The following is a 6,771-nucleotide window of genomic DNA, read 5'->3' as shown; positions in this document are numbered from 1 at the left end:
AATTCTTAGCAAATAAAATGTGTTCTTTTGGGCTTATAAAATGTTCGATGGATGATGGTTGAATAATATGATTATTGTTTACCATTTTATCCATCTTTATTTTTCGAGATTATAAGAATATCATGACACCTTCTCTTTCTTCCCTCTAAACCCTCACATATACCCCTCTTTGGTTTCTTTCAGAGTAATTTTCTTTTTTAACAGTTGTTTGGCTTCAATATATGTATTTGTACACCCACATATATTCCAAATCAAACCTGTTTGGTTAGCTCTTACTAGTATGTATGTTTTGCTGTCTTACCATTTGGTGTGTACTGTTCCCTGGGAAAGCCTATTTTTTCCACTCTCAAAATTCCTTAGTTGCCTGTGGCTTTTTGTGTATAAGGCCTTATAGACTCCCCTAGATGCAATTAGTGTATCTATTGTTGTCTTTTTCAGCTCAAATTTAGAGAGTAATGGTGTTAAGAACTTATGAGTGTGTTAGATTTTTCTTATTTGTGTCAGTATTTTAGTTTAGTCACCGCAAGTATGAATGGTGAAAATAAAAGGAAACAGCAAAGAAATCAGAGTGGGATTAATGATTAACATTTGTAACATTATACGCAAAGTACAAATGGGACAAATGTAAAAAGATGTATGTTAGAAGCAGAACAAAACTAACAAGGTTGCTTTTAGTTGGAAGAATACTAAAATGAGAAACAATCAGATATTCATCAAATCCTCCAGAAGCTGTAACTGTAGAGGCCCCATTATATTTGGGCAGTCTCTATTCTTTGGAGGATGTAAAAGAAAGACAAAGATTATGGAAAAAGTTAAAGAAATGGAAAGAAATGTGAACAATGAGGGACCCAGTCACCCATTGCTTTGACCTTATTTATTATGTAGATAAAGAAAGCTGTTGAGAACAAGGGTTGGTAGAAACTAGCTGTGGGACAAGAGTCTCCATTGACTTTTGGATGTGACAGAGGGACTTGGGGTGGGCTTCAAAGTATGGGCATCCTCCAAACTTCAGAGGAAACTTTACCTAAAGTTGTTGCTGAGATGTGGGCAATGTCCCATTTTCTTTGTTGGATAATTATGGGGACACTAACTACCGCTGGTAACTCGAAGTTGGGACAGATGTATCCTTTGCTACATCTATCAAGACACTTTTGGTTTTTTTAAATTAATTAATTAATTTATTATTAAAAATTTCCACCTCCCCTCCGTCTCCATTTTCCCTCCCCCTTCCCACCTCCCCCTCCCTCTCTAATCCTAAGAGCAGTCAGAGTTCCCTGACCGATGGGAAGTCCAAGGTCCTCCCCACTCCATCCAGGTATATAAAGATGAGCATCCAAACAAACCAGGCTCCCACAAAGTCAGTCCATGCAGTAGAATCAAAACCCAGTGCCTTTGTCCTCTGCTTCTCAATCAGCCCTCATTGACAGCCGACTCTAGAGGGATTCCCAAGTCCAAGGAGAGGTCCCCAGATTGTTCAAGACATTTTTGAAGAAAAGTCTCTTTATTTTGCAAAATCCTTTTAATGACATAACATCCGTCATAATTTTGCTGATAGAATCCACCTGTGGTTGAACTTACTGATGACTCAGGCTTGTAAGGAAGAGCTTAGGGAAGACCTGGTAGAGTTTTTTTCTATTCTAAGGATCACTAATTCTTCTTAGCTTTAGATGAAGAAACTGAAATTTATTTCTAAGAAAGAGTTAAGTCATTAGAAACAATTGCTGGATGATGAAAATAACTACAAGCCAGTTAACAAATTAAAATATTGAAAATTTAATGAAAAAATTAGTGGGCATTTCAACAAGGGACTTTTGAAAACCTGAAAATCATTAAATACTTATTAAAAACATGAATTTAATGACTGAGACTATTTAAGTAATCTGTTAAATCTATTAGAGAGGTGAGATGAAGAGATGATAACAAAAAACCCTTTATTTAATGATGTATTTGCTTATTTAGGTATCATTAATTTAAAAAGATTTATCTTTAATATTTTAGTGTGTGTATGTGTGCAACTCTCTCTCTCTCTCTCTCTCTGTGTGTGTGTGTGTGTGTGTATGCAAAAGTATTAGCAAATCTGAGGTGCCAAATCCATGCAAGTGAGAGTTACAATTTTTTTTTTATGATGGAAGGTTTGTAATTATATTTACGTACAGAAAACTCAGCAGTACATTTAACCCAGTTTAGTGGCGAGTTCTTTGGCCTTTGCCTTTTCCAGCTTGGCAATTCGAGCCACAGATTTAGGACCCAGGACGTTGCCTCCCCAGTGGCGGCAGATCTCATCATATCTGTCGTTGTAATTGGTCCTAATAGCTTCCACCAGCTTGGCCAGAGCACCCTTATCTTCCGAGTTAACCTTTGTGAAGGTAACAGTGGTGCACGTCTTTCTATGGACTAGCCGTCCCAGCCTGGCCTTTCCCTTGATGATGCAGTAGGGGACCCCCATCTTCCGACACAGGGCAGGCAGGAAGACCACCAGCTCAATGGGGTCTACGTCGTGGGCAATCACCACCAGCTGAGCCTTCTTGTTCTCTACCAAAGTGGTGACTGTATTGACGCCCGCTCGAAGGACAGGTGGTCTCTTAGTCGGGACATCTCCTTTGTCAGCAGCTTTCTTCTCAGCACGGGCCAGCAGCCTTTGCTTCTTCTCCTGCTTTGTCTCTGGCCTGTACTTGTGGGCAAGTTTAAGCAACTGGGTAGCTGTTTGCCGGTCCAGGGCCTGGGTGAACTGGTTAATGGCAGGAGGAACTTTGAGCCGCTTATAGAGGATGGCTCTCTGCCGCTGCAGCCTAATGTAGCGGGGCCATTTGACGAACCGTGTTTTTATGAACTACTTACAGTGGGACCTGAAATGTGAACCCTGGTACTCTAGAAGAGTAATACAAATTCTAAGTCACTGAGCCATTCTTGTTGCCTTTGATATCTTTCAATATTTATTATTTTTTTGCAATGGTGTGAATGGATGTTAGAGCTCTGAATATGATAAACAACCACTTTACCACTGAGCTATATCTACAGTCCTCTTGCTTATTTGTGTTCATTCAACATCTCCTGATTAGGCTCAAGCTCAATTGCCTTTGGAATCAAATAAGAGAAGCCCTTCTGAACAGAGCTGTCTGAGAGTTTCAGGAAAGTTAACCTAAAGAAAAAAGGCTATCCATTGGGGTAGGAAGCACCTTTTAGAGGCAACCCAGAAACAAAGATGTTAGTAAGGAAAGCAATGTTGTTTGCCTGGTTGCCTCTTCTTTTCACTTTTGAGTGAATCTATTCCATGATTGTTTCTTCTGCTGATATTCATTGTTGCCATCCAAACTCAGCTTATTTAGCCTTCCACCACAGGATGACTCTCAGCCACTGTCTAGGAATTTCCCACTTATTCAGCATTAGATTGGGACTTCTAAGAAATATAGCCTTGTGGAGCTGGTTCTCATTCTTTCTAGTATGCAGGCAGTTTTCATTGAACTCCTCAACAAAATATTAAAAGTCATTTTAATAAATCCCCCTTTGTAATATCTGAAGGGACATTAGTATGCATGAGTCTGGCAAACTTGACTCATGCTGTCTTTCTAAAATTGTTAGATAACATTCCTAAAGCTAGCCATCAAGGTCTTTTAGGACCTTTTACAGATGGTAATGGGTCAGCTGATGAATTACATGGATGGTTGCTTTGTCCCAGGTAGAAGTTGTTCAAAGGTCACAAAGCCCTTTATCATCAGTGTAGCAGAATTTTTAAGAAACCTCGGAAATTGCTCATCAGATTGTTAAGCAATATAATGTGTTCCTGTTGTAAATGAGAAGCAGCGGGCTGTGTACTGCCATCTGGCTAGCTTATACCCCAAAATAACAACACACAAATTGTACTAATTTAAACACTACCTGGCCCATTATTTCTAGCCTCTTCTTGGCTAACTCTCACATCTTGCTTTAACCCATATCTAGTAATCTATTTATCACCACGGGGTTGTAACTTACTGGGAAGATTCTAACTTACGTCCATCTTGGGCCAGAGCTTCATGGCTTCTGCCTCACTGCCTTATTCCCTGCAGCATTCTGTTCAGTCTACTCCACCTACCTAATTTTCTGACCAATTAAAAGGCCAAGGCAGTCTCTTTATTTAACCAATGAAAGCAACAGAAATACAGAAGGACCTCCTACATCATATGCCCACAGTATTTACCTGTGCCTGCTTTAGATGTAATTCCTCAAGGCCTACTTTCTACTCATCTATAGCAAATGGATATTGCAGAATTTGGCAAATTAAGACATGTGCATGTGGCAGTTGATACCTTTTCAGGGTTCTTAATGGCACAAACAAGATGCTACCAAACATGTAATAACTCATTGCTTAAAATATTTTTTCAATATAGAAATTCCTAAAATTAAAAAAGTAATGGATAAGATATATTAGTGAAGCAATTCAACAGTTTTCCTTCCAAAAGAAAATTGACCATGAAACAGACGTTCCTTATAAATCCATGTTAAATATAAATCCACTTTAATTACATTATCATGGAGGCTATGTGTAACTAAAGCCCCTCTTCAGTATATAAAGAAGAGTAAAATAAAGATTTTGCTGCTGATGTTTAGAACTTGGGGACTAGGGCAGCTCAAAAATATCCTTAAATGTTGGCAACAACAATGACATTGGATATTATGAGAAGAAAAAGTGTCATACCTCAGAAATCACAAGAACATTTCATTTAATTAGAATAAAGTTATAAGATTTGTAATTTGAATAATTGTGTGTCCATTTTTAATAATTATACTAGAATTATGATATTGATATGTCTGAGTTTTCTCTCCTGCCTGGTTCCCACAATCATTCAATCCCAAAGAAATCACACAGAGGTCTACATTAGTTATAAACTGAATGGCCCAATAGCTCAGGCTTCTTATTAACTCTTATTACTTATATTAGCCCGTTATTATTGTCTATGTTAGTCATGTAGCTTGGTACCTTTTTCAGCGAGGCAGTCACATCTTGTCGGTTCTGTGGCAGGTTCACAATTGCCAAAAAGAGTTTCCTTCTTTCCAGAATATTACTGTCCTCATTGATCTGCCTCTACTTCCTATCTGGTTGTTCTGCTTATACTTCCTGCCTGGCTACTGACCAATAAATATTTATTTAAAATATAATTGACAGAATACAAACCATTGTCCCCCACCAGATATGTTAATATTTGTAACTTTTTCTGTTTACTATGAGAGTTTTAATTGGTGGGAAAATTTAGAGGTCATCTGAGAGGAATTTGGCATGTTGCTAATAGATCCTTAGATTCAGTGTATAAATAAAGCAGATTTGAATTTTGTTGCATCTAAAATTGCTGAAGACATCCTAGACCAATTTAATAATGCCATTCCATCCTCTACTCATTTATTAGAAAATATTGTAACCATAGGAGCATGTATATGGCTAGGCATATTCTTGCCTATCTTACTAATCAAGTTAATTGTGAACTCTCAATAGAAAGTTCGCTCAGAGGTACATCGTATCTAGCTACACACTCTCCCATAACATTTATAAACAGACGATGGTAGTCAAAGATGGGGATGATCTTTTTGCCTCCAGTCAATCGAAGATAGGACACACATGGTGGAATGTGTATAGCAATGACAGAATAGTCTGGAAGGTTAAGAAAGACAATTAAAGACAGGCACAGTCATCTGTCCTGTGGCAGAAGTGCAGGCATTATTAAAATAACTTAAAAAGGAGAAATTGTAAGGGTTTACCATTTTTGGTCTCTTCCATCTTGACTAAAGATCAGAGATTTCAAACTTCTTCTTTTTCCTTTATAAAGAACAACAGAATTTGATGTGAGAGTCCCCTCTGTATGCTATGTATATGTTTTCTTACCATTGGTTATTAAATAAGTTGTTTTGATCAATGACTTAGTAAAATAAAGACAGCTGGGAAATGCCAACAAAGTAATAGAGTGAAATTAGGTGGAATCAAGGAGATGCCATGTAGCTGCTGAAGAAGAAAGAATGCCAGCCACCTGCCAGAACCTTACAGGTAAACCACAGACTTGTGGCCATTCACAGATTGACAGAAATTGGTTAATTTAAGATATAAGATTTTACTACAAATATGCATAAATTATTGGCCAAACGGTACTGTAATTAATAAAGTGTCTGTGTGAGTATCCATATCCTGGTAGCTGGGAAATGAATGGGCAGTCTCTGCCTACAAAATGGTACACCAATGTAGGACAACTGCATCCACATAAAACATGAGACAGTTTGGAAAGAAATTCTAGACACAAAAGAACAGAACTTACTGCAGTTTCTTGGTAGCAACATTTTTTTTTTGATAGGCTCTGTTTGCTGGTGGTGGGCAGGGCTGCTGTGGCTCCTTTAAGAGAGGTCTTCCTAACTCAGCATTGGCAGTAAAGCTACAAGGCTTCCTTAGGGGAACCCTTCCTGTTTCATGTAGGCATGCAAAGCTCTGGCTCTTTTGGGAGGTCCAGCTACAAAGCATTTGAATGACAATTGTGACCAGAATGTTATAGGTTGATTGATGGAGGAATGGACCCACTACATCCCTGGAACTGGGACAGAGATCATGGATCATATACCTAGCAGTAAAGACATCTTCTCCATGTTAGACTGGGTAGAGCCAAAGGTAAAGCAGTCTTAGTCCTAGTCACGCCTGCTTAATATTTCAAAAAAGTGCTACTGGCCAGAAAATGATTACAGACATGCAATAAAGACAGGTTCAGATTAAAAAAAAACCTTTTGAATGGTTCATAGTGTGTTTAAAGATGTATGTAG

General features: G+C 38.2%; 1 pseudogene; it reads right to left on the bottom strand.

The window, feature by feature from the left end:
- Positions 1-2,157: 2,157 nt before the first annotated feature.
- Positions 2,158-5,749, bottom strand: LOC148121863 (large ribosomal subunit protein eL8 pseudogene; annotated as a pseudogene).
- Between the last annotated feature and the right edge of the window lie 1,022 nt (positions 5,750-6,771).

The sequence above is a fragment of the Myodes glareolus genome, chromosome 6 (genome assembly GCF_982192425.1).
Source record: "Myodes glareolus chromosome 6, mMyoGla1.1, whole genome shotgun sequence".
NCBI lineage: Eukaryota > Metazoa > Chordata > Mammalia > Rodentia > Cricetidae > Myodes > Myodes glareolus.
This window is presented reverse-complemented; position numbering and strand designations above follow the sequence as displayed.